Raw genomic sequence first — 18,363 nt, 5'->3', positions numbered from 1 at the left:
ATGAGGGGATTTCTTATTATGAGGTACTATATTCATGTCTCACTGAGGTCTAAGGTATGCCATTCATTTTTTTTAATTTTCGAGAGCAACCCGTGATTTTTTTTTACTATGCCATATTTGTACTTCTCTTAATTTTTTAAGAGCAGATATGGAAGAGTCCTACATGACTCTCACAATAAGAAGTCTTACAAAGCCAAAATTATTATGGAAGGAGGTCTCACAGAAGAGTTTTAGTTAAAAGGTGTTTTATTTATGTTAGTTTTCTATTTATGTTCAGTTGTTTAATTATGCTAAGACTTATCTTTAAGTGTTAGACTTGGGTGTAATTGGGACAAGGATAGTTTAATTGTAATTGGACTCTACTACTCTCCTCTATTATAAATAGGGGCTCATGTACTCAAATTACAACAAGTTAGTGAAGTTTTTCCCTTTTCCAAAAATTCAATATGGTATCAGAGCAGGTTTTGTGAGTTGACTTGGTCAAGCCACAGAGATAATGTGATCCTTTTCTGATCTATCATCTCTAGTAGTTTAGGTTCGTATTCTATCTTTTTTTTTCTCTTTTCTGTCCCAATACCCGTTGTTTTCTTGGCCTTTACACCTTCATACTAAGCTTTTAATATTAAAAATTATATATTGACGGAAAGATCTTCAATCCTACTTTCCAACGCAAAAAGAATTTTGGCAATTGGAGTTTTATACAAAGAGAAATCGATATTTAAAGCAGCAAATGTCAGACTGCAAGTGAGGCTCGAGCAACAGTAGAATGCTTCACCTATCGAGTAGTTTTATGCCCTCAAGAACAAGACTTATTTATATGTCAAAAGAAATATCTGTAAGTCTATTTTTTACCTTATCAAACCAATTCTGAATTTGAGTTTTCTGCTGGGAGATATCAAATTCGCAACGGTCAATGGTCATGCTAGCCAAAGAAGAAAGAGTACACAGTTCGGCCAGATTATAGAATCCGAAATATATTAGATTTTTTCTCTCAAAAGAAGTATATTTTATGAAGAAATATTATTCTTGGATGAAATGTATCGAAGTCTAGTTTTAGTAACAGAAAATTTCATGTCATTTTGATCTATATTTAAGGAGGTATTCGCAATGAAGTTGGCAAAGGTCAAGCTACTGAACGAAGAGAATCAAGAGGTCATAAAAGATTCAATAATGAATCTTCTTATGTCAAATTAGATATCAAATTAAAGCTCTTTGAGTCTATTTCTTTATCAACAAACCGTTTGTGAATATGAGCTATATTTTTGGAGATATTGATATTAGAAGTACCAAAGGTCAGTTCTGCCGATTTTTTTTTTCTATTTTCTTCCTTTTATCTCTCTAAGCATTGACGTGAATTGAGTTTCCTTTTCTCCTAAAATCCGAGTTTTTTAACCAAATTTGTCTTCTAATCAGAGAGTTTTGATCTGACTTCAACACTATCTTTTTTTTTAAGCCTCTTTGATCCCATAAATCTCTTATCTTTGGAAAATCTATTTAGGAAAGTACTGCTAATTTAGGAAAGTCTATTATTGGAAAGTTTCTATTTTGATTCTGCAGAATTTGGAAAGTATTCTCGATTGGAATTCATTGAGTATTTGATTAGAAACTTTCCTCTTATGGACTGATTAATTTGGATATAGAAACTTGTAAGTTAAATTATGCAATTATTAGAGTTTCCATAGTCAATGTTGTTTCAAGTTCTGTGTTTTTGTTAGTTGGTTGTCTGTCTTCTACATCGTCTACTCTGAAAATTTTTGCTCACCCTCATGAAATTATCTTGAGGTCATACTTGGTTAAATTTGTTAAGTTATTTTTCTATCGTTACAATTAGGGGTGGCATTGAATTGAGCCAAGCTCGAACCTGCCTATGTTCAAGCTGGGCTTGATTTAAATATTTCGAACTTTGGAACACCAACTAATTGGAATCTCATTCCTAGATCAGCTAACTGTTTGGCTGATAAATTGGCAAAACTTGGAACTTACCGACAATCTCTCATTGTTTGGGAAGGTTTTCCCTATTTTGTAAATTGCTCTTTTGAGCTTTTGTCTTAATAAAAATCAGCATCATTTAAAAAATAAAATTATTTCGAACTCAAACTTGAGGCAAGGCCAGCCTCGAGCCTACAATTTTAATCGATCTCGAGCCCAATAATTTTAACCAAGTTCGAGCTCCAATCTACATTTAAAACTTTGCAAAAAATAAATATCAAATAAACTGTATATAAAATTATGCATATATTTGACATAAAATTGGACATGACCTCCACATAAAATTTGGCATAACATATCTGCATAAAATTGTCTATACACTTTACATAAATTATTCATAAACACTGCATAATATTATGCATAAACTTTATACAATAATCAAACACAAAAAATTAAAATGAAATATCAATATCAATTTACAATCACCCAAATAAAAACTATAAATCTATTATAAATTTATAAACTCTAGCTCTTTATCTTCATGCTAGAAAACAATATACTATGTCCCCGCATGAGCAAAATCTCCACCTATGAAAAAAACAAAAGAATAAAATATAGGAATGGAGAATAATATTGCCGTAACAGTAGCAAGTAGCACTCATGTATGGTGTTTAAGATGAAAAAACAAGTGATCTATTTCGTCAAGAATATCAGAAGTAATATCTGAATGAACCCAATTCGTTTCTGTAACTTCTACTGGGATAATTGTTCGGTTGTGCATAGACAAACATAAAAAATGTCAAAGCGATGATGCTGGTCAATCACTTTGGCTCTACCAAGGATGTGATCGCCCTGACTGTAGACACAATTGTTCCATTAGTGGATGATCTTCTTCCACGAAACAGGGTACTGTTTAATCTTCCATACCCGTTCATCTACAATAAACTGAGAAGGTTCACGACGACTGTGCCTCAAGTAATACTTGACAAAATCAGTACAACACCTCAACTGGCTTCTTTGAATGATTTAGCTGTTTGATGATCATCGGGGACCAATCATATGCTTGTTGGCTTACTCGCAAAGAAACGGGACAATCTATGAGACATATCCAACTATGATGGATAAACCTTGATGCTTAATTTGATTTCATTGCAAAACTAAATTTTTATACTAAAAATTGCAGATTTTGGCGGTGGTAAGTCCAAATATAAGCGAAGGTGAGCAAAACCAACAGAGTAATGTAGCAGTCAAAGTGAAGAGGATTCAACAACAAGATGAGTAAGAAGTTGATTTGATGGCATTGATGTTCGATAAGTTTTTGACACATCAAGCTGAAATAAGACTTCTACACAATGCAAATAATGTACTTAATGGTGTTCCAACATCTATCCATCTCCTTTAATGGTAAAACTGAAGAAATTCCCTAGGAATTATAGAAAGAGGAAGAAAAACCTATACCAGACCGACCTCCTTCAATCATCCAATTGTTTGAGCTCTGCTTTCATTTGCTCAATTTTAAGGCCCATCGATCTCTGCAATGCTGCTTTCTCATCTTCCCAAAAGGCCATCAAACATATCTAAAACAGTTTTCACCGCATCCTAAATGCATTCCACCTCTTCTTTGAAATAAACAGTTTCTTTTGATTCCAACGCCGTCCTGCTCACCTCTGTAATTTGTTCCTCGGTTAGAAAAAATCGATTGACTACAAAGAACGAAGAGATTGAGGAAGAAATCGTAGAAATAAAGGATGAAATCGATTAAAAACGAAAACTTACCTAAAGAGCCAGATTGCAGACCTCTTATTTCTCTCTTTAGGCTTGGGAAAGTTCCAGGTGAGGGAACTTCGCATCATCATTAGTGATTTCCTTTCGATTTTCCCCTGATTTTGCCGAGCCTCTCGAATCCCTGATTCGCTAATTCCCCGAAACTGAAGCCCCAAGACAGAAAATTGAAGAGAGGAAGGTTTGCCGAAAATTAGGGTTCGGGCCCGAAATTGCTCATTAAGTAACGAGCTGGCTCGCGAGCCGCTGAACCAAACCGCGGTTCGCTCGAGCTCGGCTCGTTTACTTAAACATGCCGAACCTCTACTCGAATTCAGTTTGAGTTCGGGTTTTATTGAGCCGAACTGAGCCAAACTCAAGTTGTTCCCGAACTGGCTCGGTTCGATGCCACCCTTAGTTACAATCTCCTTCTTATTATTATTTTTTTTTGAAATGATGCTAAATTTTATTAAGAGAGCTCAAACGAGCCGATTACAAGAGGGGAAGCCTACTACCTGAGAAGCTATATTATCCGAGGTGCCAAATGCACCATGGGACAAGCGCAAGGCATGCCAAGAGAATTATCTTGCCCAACCTAGGAAGGCATATCCCCATAACCATCTCATAGGTGCCGAAAAGGTCCTGATGTAGACCCATTTGGAGACCAATCTTTTGAAATATCTTCATCCAGACTTGCCAAGAAAAATCACAATGTAAGAGAACATGCTGGACTGTCTCGTCGCACACACCACAAAGGGGACAAGTACTATCGGGGGTAGTGTAACCTCTTTTATGGAGGCTGTCAGAGGTGAGGATCTGTTCCCTGATGGCAGTCCACATGAAGAATTTGATTTTACTAGGTGCTGAGAGCTTCCATGCCAAGTTTGCCTTGTGCTCATACATGCTGTAATCTTGCGTTCAAATGTGAGAGTAGGCGGATGCAACTGTGAATCGGCCATTAATGCTGGGCTTCAGTCTCCTTCTTATTATCGAGGTGGTTATTTTTTCCTTTGTTACTTTCCCCACATACCCATTTTTGTCGGTTATTTTTCTCCTACCATCATTTTTTGACTCTCGCATACCCGTTTGCTGTTATGGCCCCGGATCTAACACGTGATTCGTAGGGAAGAAGAGAGAAGAAAAAAAAATCAAGCCGAAGGGAAGCTTGAAAACCCTTGAGCTCGTTTAGGAGAACTCAAACCCTCAGTTTTAACCTAAATTCAGACTTTTCTTCTTTTCATTCCATTTACCCTCTAAATAGGGGGCATGTCCACAAGGTTCAAGAGAAAATTACAAATTTGCCCCTATACGGCATTTAGCTTGAAAGGTTGAAGGAAAAATTACAGATTCCCCCCCATTGCATTTAACTTGAAAAGTAAACTAAATGACTAACTAACTAACTCAGCCATAGTAATTGACTCAGCCCACACATCTCTGCCTGACTCGGCCTACTATTGGGTTCATAACATTACACCCTCCCTAGAGAACGAGCTTGTCCTCAAGGCCGAAGGTGGGGATGCGTGCCAAACGTCCCCACATCTCCCTCAGTAGCATCTGTGGCATCCACGGAAACAGTAATTGTGACGGCCCTGACTAAGTCTGTACATATAAATTCCATTTCTGGCACTCCAGCAACTCCAACACTTGGACTCAGATCAGGATCAATTGGTATTGACAATAGGTGGCTTGAACTCATTTCTACCTGGTTTCCACTTTCGGTATTGTTTATTCCATAATAGAGACCAGCAACATGAGCCTCATAAGCATATTCAGTCAAGTAAGCCATCAACAGCCATGCAAAAATTTCAGTGATAACCTCTGCTGCTGAAAAGCAGCTTGAATACGGGCAGTGAAAAGCTATCTCGAAGTAAGCCTGCAATAGTTTCCCTTGATGTAATGCACCCAGATTGGGGCAAGCTGTGAGGAAGCCCAGTAAAGTAAATTGAGCAAGAATGGATTGTATGTTCAGCATTGGTTTGTAGGCAACAGTAAAACGTCAAGATTAAACAACTCTGAATTTTGTAAGTGCTCATCAAACCCAGAAATTGCAGTACTATGGAGAACAGAAATAATTCTAGGACTTACCCCAACCACTCCCTCGATGGTCTTTTTCTGCTTATGAAGAACGCAAAACAGGAACTTACTGATACCTATACCAAGCTCCACTGTTCCATGGTTAAGGCGGCCAGTAAGTATAGCTCCTAACATGGAGGCCGTTGGCTCTACTGGCATTGTCCCAATAAACTCCAGTGCCTCATGTGTCTGACCTGCTCGACTGAGAGCAGCAACCATGCAGGTATAGTGCTTCAAATTAGGCTCACCCGAGGACACGCTCCTCATATCATGAAAATATGTTTGGCCCTCATCAACCCAACCTGCTTGACTACAGGCAGGCAACAAAGAGACAAAAGTAACCTGGTCTGGCGTCACTCCCTTTTTCTTCATTTCCCTGAACCTGGCTGGCATTTGCTCACCATTTCCATTAATTCTATTACAGGATATGATAGCATTGCAAGGAACAGGACTCCGTCGTGGGACCTCACTAAATAACTGAATTGCCTCAGTTAACCTTCCACACTTTGCATACATGTCAATTAGACATGTTCCAGACCTCACAAGCTTCTGCTCCATGTCTTGAAGTACATCAAACACCTCACCATACATAAATTCCATGTTCTTTGAGACCCCTACAGCTTCTGTTTGAATCCACTCCTGTGGATATTGGCACTGAAAGTCTAAAATCAGAGGTGAGTGACGAAAGAAGGCCACCATGCTGACAGCGACAGCAGCAGCAATTTTAAGTTTCATCATCCTCTCTGTCTCAAGACGTCCAAGAATGTCACCTGCAGGAATAACACTGGTTCTGTTCTCAACAACAGTACTATAATTTCTCACCTTCCCCAGTTCAATAATATTTCTGAGCACAGAAATCCAGTACTCCCCCTTTCTTTCTGGCCTTTTATCAAACATAAGAGTGACAATTTCGTTGATCCCATTATCAACGGCATTCAGCTCCCTCCAACACATTCCATAAATTCCAATGTCTTCATAGAGCTCTGGATTATCACGCATCCCATATCCGATTGCTGAAAGCTGACCAGCCATGGCTCCACAATCACTCCAATTATGGAAACACCCAGAATGATTCATGTATATGCACTGTGTGCCATTGAGTTTATGGGCTCCTTGATTTTTTTGTTTCATTCCCACGACCACTAATGATAGAGAGAGGTCAGGTGGTGGTTCACCAACCCCCACGTCTCGTTGTGGCATTGAGTCGAAGTGCTCCCCTGCAGAAGCCACCGCACCACCCCCAGGATTGCTACTGCCACCATTTCCAACTTGATCACCACCAAAACCACCATCACTGCCAGGTGGGGCACCATAACCATCTCCGCCACTGCCACCATACACATTATCGCCCCCCCTAGAGTTCCAAGAACCCCTTGCAGTAACTGTTCCTGGAACACCCAACTCGTCCACAATGAAATTTTTGAAGCCCAATTTTCCAGACTCCCAGAAAGAAGCCTCCACATTGCACTCATGCTGCTATTGACCGGTATCCCAAGACAGAGGTGCCTTTCCCCAATTTGTACACGCTGGACAGAGGAATTCCAAGACTCACCTGTGAAAGTCGTGGCGTTCAGAACCTCGCGCCTCCTCTTCTGCCTGCTAGGCTGCTCACATTTCTCTTTCTGTCCAAATCTCTTTGGCCATTACTCGCCGGTTGTCACTCGACGAATCACCCGTGTTCAAGCTCTAATAACACATTGTTACGGCCCCAGATCTAACACAGCGATTCGTAGGGAGGAAGAGAGAAGAAAAGAAAATCAAAGTCGAAGGGAAGCTTGAAAACCCTCGAGCTCGTTTAGGAGAACTCAAACCCTCAGTTTTAACCTAAATTCAGACTTTTCTTCTTTTCATTCCATTTCCCCTCTAAATAGGGGGCATGTCCACAAGGTTCAAGAGAAAATTACAAATTTGCCCCACGGCATTTAACTTGAAAAACAAAAGGTTCAAGGAAAAATTATAGATTTCCCCCTCCATGGCATTTAACTTGAAAAGTAAACTAAATGACTAAGTAACTGACTAAGCCATAGTAATTGACTCAGCCCGTGCGTCTCTGCCTGACTCGGTCTACTATTGGGTTCATAACAAACCCCTTGTGCGTTGCTTCGGTTGGTTTCTTTTTTTATATACATATGGGTGCTTGAAGTCCATTGAGACTTTTTTACGAGTACCCTTAAGTAGGTTTTTATCGTCGTTCTTTGAGTGATAGGCGTTATCCTTTTTAGTGATTATTATCACTACTTTTGTTTGAAATCCTATCAGGTTAGTTTCGACCTTTTTTATACATATATCACCCATCTTATTTTTTGAGAGTCTGTGTCCAATTGAATTTTTATCCTCGGGACACCTTAATAGAGGAGATAATAAATACAATTATGTTTTTGTTTCAAGTTGGGATTACATCGATACCTTCTAGCTTGAGGGGGAGAAGTAGAAGAAAGAGGTATTTTATTCCACATGTTGTGGTAATTTTTATGTGACCAAAATATTCAAGAAAGGGGGAGAACAAAAGATAAAGTTTTTGCATCTATGAAGAATTGCATTTGTGAAAAAAAAATCAGCAAAAGAAAATTGAAGACCAAGAATCCTTTTAATTATAAGCTGAAGTTATAAACTCCAGTTTGAGGGGGAGTGTTGAAGAGCAGATATGGAAGAGTCTTACATGACTCTCACAATAAGAAGTCTTACAAAGCCAGAATTATTATGGAAGGAGGTCTCACCGAAGAGTTTCAATTAAAAGGTGTTTTAATTATGTTAGTCTTTTATTTATGTTCAATTATTTAATTATACTAGGATTTATCTTTAAGTGTTAGACTTTGGGTGTAATTGAGACAAAGGTAGTTTAATTGTAATTGGACTCTACTACTTTTCTCTATCATAAATAGGGGCTTATGTACTCAGATTACAACAAGTTAGTGAAGTTTTTCTCTTTCCAAAAATTCAACATTATTAATGTACAAAATTTAGCGCTCATCAGCACTACTATTCGTGAGCATGCAATTGATAAACTGATATGGAAGCCGAGCATTAATGGCCGATTCACAGTTGCATCCGCCTACTCCCACATTAGAAAACAAGATTACAACATGCATGAGCACAAGGCAAACCTAGCATGGAAGCTCTCAGCGCCTAATAAAATCAAATTCTTTGTCTGGATGGCCATCAGGGAACAAATCCTCACCTCTGACAACCTCCATAAAAGAGGTTACACCGCCCCCGATCGCACTTGTCCCCTTTGTGGTGTGTGCGATGAGATAGTCCAGCATGTTCTCTTACATTGCGATTTTTCATGGCAAGTCTGGATGAAGATATTTCAGAAGATTGGTCTCCAAATGGGGCTACATCAGGACCTTGTTGGCACCTTTGAGATGGTTATGGGGATGCGCCTTCCTAAGTTGGGCAAGATAATTCTCTTGGCATGCCTTGCGCATGTCCCATGGTGTATATGGCTAGAGCGAAATAACCGGAGATTCAATTCCAAGGCTAACAACCCGGATAATATAGCGTCTTAGGCAGTGGGCCTTATTTCGAGCTGGCTACATTCTAGGAAGGAGTTTGCTTCTCTATTGAGCGTCTCCCTTTGAGAAAATTGGGGTTTGATAGCGCACATGGCAGGCCCTCGTAGGAATCCAGTTATGGCCACTTGGGATCCTCCCCTTACGACTGCATCAAATTCAATTTTGATGGCAGTGCTTTAGGCTGTCCTGGGCTGACTGGAGCTGGTGGTGTTTTCAGAGATAGCAGTGCAAACCTATTTTATCCTATGCAGGGCCGGTGGGTATCGCTGATTCAAATATTGTTGAAGTGAATGCTCTTCTGTTCGACCTCCAAATCTTTAAAGAGCGGCTCCATGGCAAGCTGATTATTGAAGGCGATTCAAAGACTGTCATCAACTGGTGTTCAAAAGAAAGCTCCCCTCCTTGGCGCCACTGGCCAATCATTGATTGTATTGCTGACATTGTGTCATCCATTTAATGTAATTGGAACCTCGTTCCTAGATCAATCAATTCTTTGGCTGATAAATTGGCAAAATTTGGAACATCCCAGTAATCTCTCATTGTTTGGGAAGGCTTCCCTTCGTGTAATCAGCTCGTTTGAGCTCTCATAATAAAATTCAGCATCATTTCAAAAAAAAATGTACAAAATTTAGCTTATTTTTTCTTTTTGCAAATTCTATTTAAAATTTACTTCAAACATCTAAAGGAAAAAGTTATCTATCATCTCCACCACCATCATCATAGATGTCGTACAGCTTACGTTCTTTCTCACCCTCTACTTTTCTCTATGATCAGCTTTCCATTGCTAATTTGGGCACTTAAAAGTCTTTCTTTGCTACTTCATCTTTCTTTTTTGACCTTCCTCTAATTCTTGTTGGTTTATCTACCAACCAAAATTGGAAAATCTTCCTAAACTGTCCGTTAGCAGGTCTCCCTAGGATACACCCAATTCATTTCAAATAAATCTCTCTTATTTTATTAGCCATTGGGTGATATCCCTTAACTGTCCTTTAACACATTCAATTCGAAATTCTTCTTTTCTTTGTCTGCCTGAAAGCCACCTCAACATTCTCAAATGCTTCACTCATATTCTAAATGCCTCTTCACTGACTTTTGCTGGTAGATTTGCAATTTCTCTTCCTGTTTTAATTTTTAGTCCCATTGTGGATATATTATAGATGGAGGAAAAAGTCAGGGAGATTGTGGAGATCAAGCAGCGGAGTTTAGCAGAAGAAAACCAGAAAACTTTGGAAGTCTTAAAGGAAAGGTATTCTTCTACATTTATATCAGGGAAAATTTACGTTGGCATTATCATGCCCTCTATCTCAGCTTCAATTTGCTTTTCCTAGGTTACCATGAGACATTCCCCTTTAAGTCCTTTAAATTTTTATTTTTTTTGGATTTCACAAAATATATCTTCTCCCTCACTTGGGGCATTTTTAACATGTTTGTTCTTTGATGGTGGCAGAGAGAATTTGTTGCAGAAGCAGCTGCAACAAGCCAAAGAAAGTGTTGCAAATATGCAGAAACTGCATGAATTTGGCCAGAGCCAGCTGTTTGAGATTTGTGCTCAGTCAGGTACTCTGTGATCTTGAAATGTTTTGTATATCGTTCTTCTCTTCTATTTTCTTATTGTTGATGTTGTTGTTGTTTTTTTTGCTCCTTATATTATTGTAATTCTTTTTTGAGTTGTATGTGACATTTGCATTTTATCTTTCTCAGAGGAGGAAAGAGCAGCTAAACAAACAGAAGTCAATCTCCTTATGGATGAAGCAGAAAGAGCTCAGACAAGACTGCTTAGCCTTGAAAGAGAGAAGGTACACCTAGGAATCCAATTTCTAGTTTAATGTTTCTGACTGCTACATGTCTTATATGGGCCATGCTTTTAATACCACACATGCGCTGATAGGAACATTTAGTAGGTGTTTTGGTTGTGATTGTATGGATAGTGCCCACTAGATTATATTTGAAAATTACTAAAAACTTTTGGAGAAATCTTGACACTAATTTTTATACATTAGACTCTTTGGTTCTATATAATGTTAAATTCTCTCACTTAAATTTTTTGAGTGTTGGAATCAAAGAAGGAACCTCCCATTCAATTTACTTAGATTCTAGCTGGACCTCTGTGCTAGAACTGTTTTACTTTTTCATTGTTAGCGTATTGCTCATAAAATATGAAGATTTAGGATCTTCGTATAGAAAATCCATGCTCATTTTCAAATTTTTATGTGTGTTTTTTGACTCCTAAGGAGTATCATGGGTAAGAGACTTGGAGATAACACAAATGTGTGAGAAAGTAAGAGGCTTGTTTCAGATAGTATGGGTGGGTTTAAAGATGCTTAACAGGTAAGGAAGTCTTGCATCATAAGTTAAAGGATTTAAAGCAGAAAGAGGAAAGCTGAATGTAACATGGAAAGCAGAAAGTGGCAGCTACTGATAGAGCAGAATGGAGGAGTTTTTTACTAACACCAACATAGTTGGTGAAAGATATGATGATGTTGATGCTCTCAATGGGTTTGAGTCAATTTAGCAAAATCTGTTTCCACTATTGAATTTTTTTTGGGTTCTTCACTGGAACCTTGTAGTCATTATAATCATAGCAAATGCAGATTCACAAATTTATGGGGAATCTCAGGAGTGCCATATTGTTGGTAGAAGGCTCGTTGGGTACTTGATCTGTCTATATAGTCATGTTTTTTTGGAATATTATGAGATCAAGAGATCAACAGCATGACATACTCTTGGTGTCATTCCATTGCAAGTTATTTAATTTACAATTTCATTTAGGTACCATACAAAAATAAATAATTCAGTATTTGTCATGGCACAACCCTCATATTACCTTTTGGATGGAGCCGCAACATGTAGCCATATTTCTGGTTGTAACATAGAAAAAAATATGTTCTACTTTATCTCTCTATTATTGATGTGTATTTCAAGCTTCTAATTGTAATATAAGTAACTTTGTTTCTCTTTCTGGATCTGTTTTTAAAAGAATATTTAGTCTATCTTTCAAAGAAAAAGAATATTTAGTCGATCTTTCAAAGAAAAAGAATATTTAGTCGATCTTTCAAAGAAAAAGAATATTTAGCTTATCTGACTTTAAACTTCATATGCAGGGTCTCTTACATTCTCAATTACAGGCAACGAATGAAGAGAGTGAGGATAAGAGAAGGTAATAATCCCATGGATGTTATTTATATATATATATCCAAAATTGCTATAGTTCATTAAAAACAAGGATAGGAAAGAGAAAACTCAGACACCAAAGGAAAGAGAGTCCCCGATTACAAGATCAGATCTGGAAACTCCATCCTTAGCTAACTCATCAGCAATTATTGCTGATTTTACAACGTGAATGTTTACAAAGATGAATGATTTCATCAAAATAATATTTAAGATGCCTGAAACTCTTGCCCCAAGAAATAACTGTAGAAGAGCTGCCTTCAACAATCAGAGGACAATTAAAATGCTGAATATAAATTTGAACTCCCACCAAAAGAGCACAAATTTCAGTCTCCAAAGCATCTACCCTGCCAATAGATCCTGAGAAAGTGAACTTCATAACACCAATATAATCATGAAGAATACCACCAATGCCTGCTGGACATGGATTACCCATTGAACTCCCTTCAAAATTTAGTTTGAAAGGGCCTTCTGGAGGAAGATTCCAGCAAACCATTCATATTGGAATGGGAGCATGAAAGCGAATAAAGGCAGACCAGTTTCTTCGCACCACAGCACTCGGGTAAGAAGGGAAAATCTGAAATGAACCACCTTCTCAATAACCCCTCCCACTGAATAGCTAAAACCCTGAAAGTCCTATTGTTGTGCTCCTTCCAAAGATTCTTGAAAAGCACAGAAATTGAAAATCTGCCAAAATTTCGTCCTATTCTGGAATGTTCACTTGGCTTGCATGGTTGATGATGTACTTGTATGAAATAAACAGAGGAGTGGATGGGTAGCTTTTCTGAGTATCAGCTTTAATGAATATTTTGTCCTCTTTTTAGTTGAGCAAGCTTAATACTGCAGTCATTGATAGTAATGCTAAGGCACAAGAACATGATTGAGAAGTGGAAGAGGGAGAGCAGATTGAAAAGACTAATTCCATCTGAAGCAAAGAAAATCTGATAGAATAGCAGAGATATAATCGACATAATTTGAATATTGTGGCATTTTTTTACAAGATTAAAGATCTTTTCAATGTTGTAGACAATTGGATTCATGTCAACCATTTGGAAAATCATTTATATGATGCTTTAGGCAAGGAAGGGGTAACACTCCAATCCCTCTTGGTTGGGACAACCCTTATTTAGTTTTGCATTTGGGATTTGATGAAATTCATTTTTAAAGAAAAATGAATAGGCCCCTACTCGATGTAGTCCTTGTAGTTTCCCAATTTAGTATCTTATTATTTAAAGCATCGCATTGAGAGTGTTCTATTTGGTAATGATGTCCTTTTTGTTTTGGAATTTCCTATTTCATACTGGTGTCTTTTGGAATTTCCTATTTCATACTGGTGTCTTTGTTTGTTAGGACTTCCCTGTTTAGAATTAGTAATTTCTAAAGTAAAATTTTAAGTGGGAGTCCTAACTCTTGGAAGTTTCTGTGTAAAGTGTCTACAGAAAGCACACCCAGCCTGGGCAACAGATCTTATATTGTCTGTCTTTAGATTGAAATTTATAAAAAATTCTTAAGTGTTTTATTTTTTTTTATTATGGCAAGTTGTCATGTTTGATTTTGAAATCCTTTCATTGGCAAGTTGTGATTTGACTACAAACATATCTGTAATTTGTTTCAAAATTTCCATGTGTGAACTTGGTGCTGATGTTCTTCCAATTCTTTCCATGACTACACCATGTAAGACGTTAGAATTGTTCAAAGTTAGATCTTTAATTGATTGTGGAAGAGCGTTCAAATCAGAAAAGACGAAGATAAATCACTCAAAACAATCTCAAAGGAACAATCTTCTCTATTCAACAAAACATAATACATCAGGATCGAAAAGATCATATCCTTTACTTTTTAGAATGATGCATGACTTTTTTGAAGAAAGAGAAGAAGGCAATGCTATCTCACTTACAAAAGGAAAAAACTGGGGTGCAAAACATAGGAGAAGAGTAAAAATTTATTCAGGAATATAACATTTAAAAACAAATCTATGGAGCATGATAAAATCTGAAGGAAAAGTTCAAAGAAGTACAGAAGAGAGAAAGACGAGAAGGATGCATTTTTTTATTTTTTTGATGAAGATGTATTTTTATTAACAAGATAAAATTACAAAGGTGGAGGGAGCAAATCCCTTACAACAAGAGATTTCAGGAAAGTTCCCTCTTCGGCAAGCACATCTGCTGCTGAATTTGCAGATCTCGGAATGTGAGACCAAATACATGAAAAAGAAGATACAATATCCAAAATCTCCTGGAATATGTCCCAGTGCCTCCATGGGGGAGTAGTATTGCGCTTGCACCAACCAATCACCACCTTGGAATCACCTTCAATGTGGATAGGCCCACTACATTTGTTTCTGAACACCCGCAACCCATTAAGAAGGCCATGTAATTCGGCCGACGTTGAGTCGGAAGTGCCTAAAGGACCAGCATAGGAAAAACAAGACGAGAAGGATGCATTGGAGGCAACACCTTGGTAGGGGTCAGACTTCGACCCTAACTCTTTTATATTAACTCAACAAACTCACATCATATGACCAAACTGCCCTGGTCTACACATGAACTCTAATAAAACCTGCAAAATAACAACATAAAAATCAGAACCAAATTCACCATATCACTCCACTAGACTAATGTAGCCTTGAGGGGACACATTCACATATTTAAAAGGGCCAAAATACCCTTTTTTTCAAAGACTAAATATCACGAATGCCTAACTTGTATAAAACATTACGAATTTACGTTTTCCAAGGGATTTGGTGAAAATATCACCAAGCTGGTCTACTGACTTCACATACGGTGCAACAATTTTTCCACTCATCATTGTATCCCAAATAAATTGGCAATCTCTATATGTTTTGTCCTTTTATGAAACATGGGATTGTTTGCAATAAATCAATGGTTTGGTTATTGCATCCAATTACCATTGGCTCTGGAACTTCAATGCTGAATTCCACTAATACAACTTTCATTCATATGAGCTTGCTAGTTGAATGAGCCATTGTCCTGTTTCAGCACTAGAGTGAACAACAATTGTCTACTTTTTCTCTTGCATTTGACAAGATTTTCAACCACAAATGTGTAATATCTTGAAGTAGATTTTGGTCTAGCTTTGACCCAACTTGGTCAGCATTTGAGTATCCCTTGACCTCAATATATCTATGGGACTTATAGAAGAGCCCCTTACTTGGAGCTCCTTTAAAGTACTCCAAAATCCTTGGGGCTGCCGAAAAAAGACATCCTAGGGTTTTCCATGACTTACTACACTGTAAAGGAAATGTCAGGCCTAGTTATTGTGGCATAAAGAAGTTTATCATCCAATCTCTTATATTTTGTCTTATCCCCAATCAATGGACTCTAATCATCATGACGTTTAGGATTAGCTACCATTGGTGTGTCAACTGGTTTTATTCCCAGTAACCCATACTCTTGTAGTAGATCTATAATATACTTCTTTTGGGCCTATACAATCCGATCCTTTCATTGAGCCACCTATATACCTATAAAATATATCAACTATCAAAGATTTTTCGTTTCAAAAATGTTTCTTTAGATGATTTTTCAACTCTTCCATGCCTACTTTGTCACTTCCAGAGAGTATTATGTCATCAACATAGATAATTAAAACATAACCCCGAATGAGCTTTTAAAAGCAAGCAAAAAATGATCACAATGGCTGCGAGAAAAGCCAAAGGTAATGATAACCCTATTAGACTTTTCAAACCATGCCTTCATGCTCTACTTTAACCATAGATTCCCTTATGCAGGTCACACACCTTGCGTCTCTCCCCTGAGCAACATACGCAATGTTTGCTCCATATATACTTTCTCGTGATGATCCCAATATAAGAAGACCTTCTCTATATCCAATTGATATAGTGGTCACCCCTCTTTCATAGCTACAAATATTAATATATGTATAGAGCTCTTGACACTAGAGAGAAGGTATCAAAGAAATTCACTCCATACATCTTGGTACACTCTTTAGCAACAAGTCATGCTGTATTTTTCAATAGAGTCATCAGCATTATATTTCTGTATACACTCTCTGGCGACTAGCAATGGTAGTATCAGAAGGTGGATCACATGAACTCCATATACCTGTAGATAGTAAAGCCTGCATTTCTTCTTTCGTGGTAGCCTTCCACCTTGATCACTTCAAAGCATCCTACACTGTTTTAGGAATAGACACACAAAACAAGGAGGCTGCAAAAGATTTTTAAGTGAGACGAGAGATTATCAAGACACATACTTAGATGTAGGATATCTGGTGTTTGCACAAAAATTCTTCCGGAGAGCATTAGGAAGGTCCAACTCAATGTCATCAAAACCATCAAATGTCAGGAACCAAACCATGATCACTTAGAAGTGGTTTTCCTACGCTGATATACTTCAGATATATCTCTGGTAGATTTCTCCTCCTACGGTATTCTTAAATCATTAGGAGCATCCAACACTGGAGGTGGAATAGGAATAACTGAACTGACCGAAGAACACAGAATCTATGGAGGATGTGAAATATGGAACATTCTCAAATAAGGTGACACTGGTTGAAACATATAATTTCTTCTTTTTGGGATCATAACACTTGTTACATTTTGGATATCTAGGATACCTCAAAAAGACACTTTATTGATCTAGGTTAGAGTTTATCAACATCCTAAGAAGACAAGGTGCAATATGCAGGAACCACACTATGATCACTTGTAGAAGTTGTCTTCCCATGTTGATATAGTTTAGAAATATCTTTGGTCGATCTCTCCTTCTGTGACATTGTTAAATCATTAGGAGCATCCAACACTAGTAGTGGAATAGGAAGAACTGAACTGATTGAGGAAGGCAAGATAAGACTTTGTGGAGGATGTGAAATATGGAACATTCTCAAAGAAGGTGACATTAGCCGAAACATATAACTTTTTCTTTTTAGGATCTTAGCACTTGTTAGGTTTTTTATATTTAGGATACTGTAATAAAACACTCTTTATTGATCTAGGTAATAGTTTATCAAAACATGGATCAACCACATGTTCAAAAAAAAATGCAAGGCTAAACATTAAATAACATAACTTGGGGTGGGTTGAAGTACCTGAAGAGAATACAATTACTCGAAACAGGAGCATGCTATTTATTAAGTAAAATGCAGTGAGTACAACATCCCCATAGTAAGATTGAGGAACTTTCATTGGAAAGATAATAGTCCTAGCAACATCAAACAAATACCTGTTTTTTTTATAATTGAGTTACCCTATTTTATTGCAAGATATAGGGGTAAGATGTCTGATGTAAATTGCCATTGGCAGAAAAAAAAGTTGAGCTCTTATTGATGAACTCAAGCCCATTCCCAGTGTGCAAAATTCTGAGAGAAACACCAAACAAATTCTTTTTTTTCCCATCAAACATCATGGATAGATAAAAAAGTTCAGATTTCTTCTTTACGACATAACTGTAATCATCAATAAATGACAAAAAGTACTTAAGACACTAGGTATCCTATACGGGCCACACACATCAGAATAAACTAACTAAAAAATGTGCTACTTTTATGACTTCATGACAAAAACAATGCTTAGATGCTTCCTAAGTTGACAAGCCTCACAATTTCATGTAGACTCATTACCAAATTTAGAACCCTTATCACCAGATGAAGCAATTGCACCTTTAGCCCTTATAACCCTCAAGAAAGCCTTTTCCTAGGTGAGAACATCATCATCCATTAGTAGTTGCGCTCAAGTGGCTTCATATTCTGCGCTAAACTTTGCAAAAACTGAGCAACTTGAATTTAACTCTCTTTCTTCCTTAACTCTTCGTCATTAGCAGTAAATGGGTGGCATATACTATTTTTTGCAAAACAGCTTGCATCTCACCAAAATACTCACTAACACTCCTATTTGTTGACCTAGGTTGACTCACATCCCAGATTTTGATGATAAAAA

At 37.6% G+C, this 18,363-nt stretch overlaps 1 pseudogene; it reads left to right on the top strand.

Moving 5' to 3' along the window:
* LOC137959820 (protein CASP-like) overlaps nucleotides 1-18,363 on the top strand; it is a 41,223-nt pseudogene that overhangs the window by 6,214 nt on the left and 16,646 nt on the right.

Source organism: Aristolochia californica, unplaced genomic scaffold (assembly GCF_029961685.1).
Source record: "Aristolochia californica isolate CCGP_79_NKW_82.1479 unplaced genomic scaffold, dmAriCali1.0.hap1 SCAF_3, whole genome shotgun sequence".
NCBI classification, from domain to species: Eukaryota; Viridiplantae; Streptophyta; class Magnoliopsida; order Piperales; family Aristolochiaceae; genus Aristolochia; species Aristolochia californica.
The sequence above is the reverse complement of the archived record's forward strand: the minus strand, read 5'-3'. Positions and strand labels throughout refer to the sequence as shown.